Consider the following 369-nt stretch of genomic DNA (forward strand, 5'->3'; position numbering starts at 1 on the left):
GTATGGAAATGTAAGCCGAATAAACCCTTTCCTCCCCAACTTGCTTCTTGGTCATGATGTTTGTGCAGGAATAGAAACCCTGACTAAGACAGGTCTATTATCAGCATGAATGGAAGAATGAAGACAGACATGGTGCTGGAGAAGGAGCTGAGAGTTCTATATCTAAATCCACTGGCAGAAAAAAGATAGAACACTGGCCCTGGTTTAGGCTGTTGAAGCCACAAAGCCTACCTCTTAGTGACACACTTTCTCCAGCAAGGCCATACCTGTCAACACTTTAAAATGGTGCCATTACCTGTGTATTTAAATATATGAACCTATGGGGGTCATTCTTATCCAAAGCATCACATTAACTCCCTGGTTCCCATA

This window comes from Mus pahari, chromosome X (assembly GCF_900095145.1).
Source record: "Mus pahari chromosome X, PAHARI_EIJ_v1.1, whole genome shotgun sequence".
NCBI lineage: Eukaryota > Metazoa > Chordata > Mammalia > Rodentia > Muridae > Mus > Mus pahari.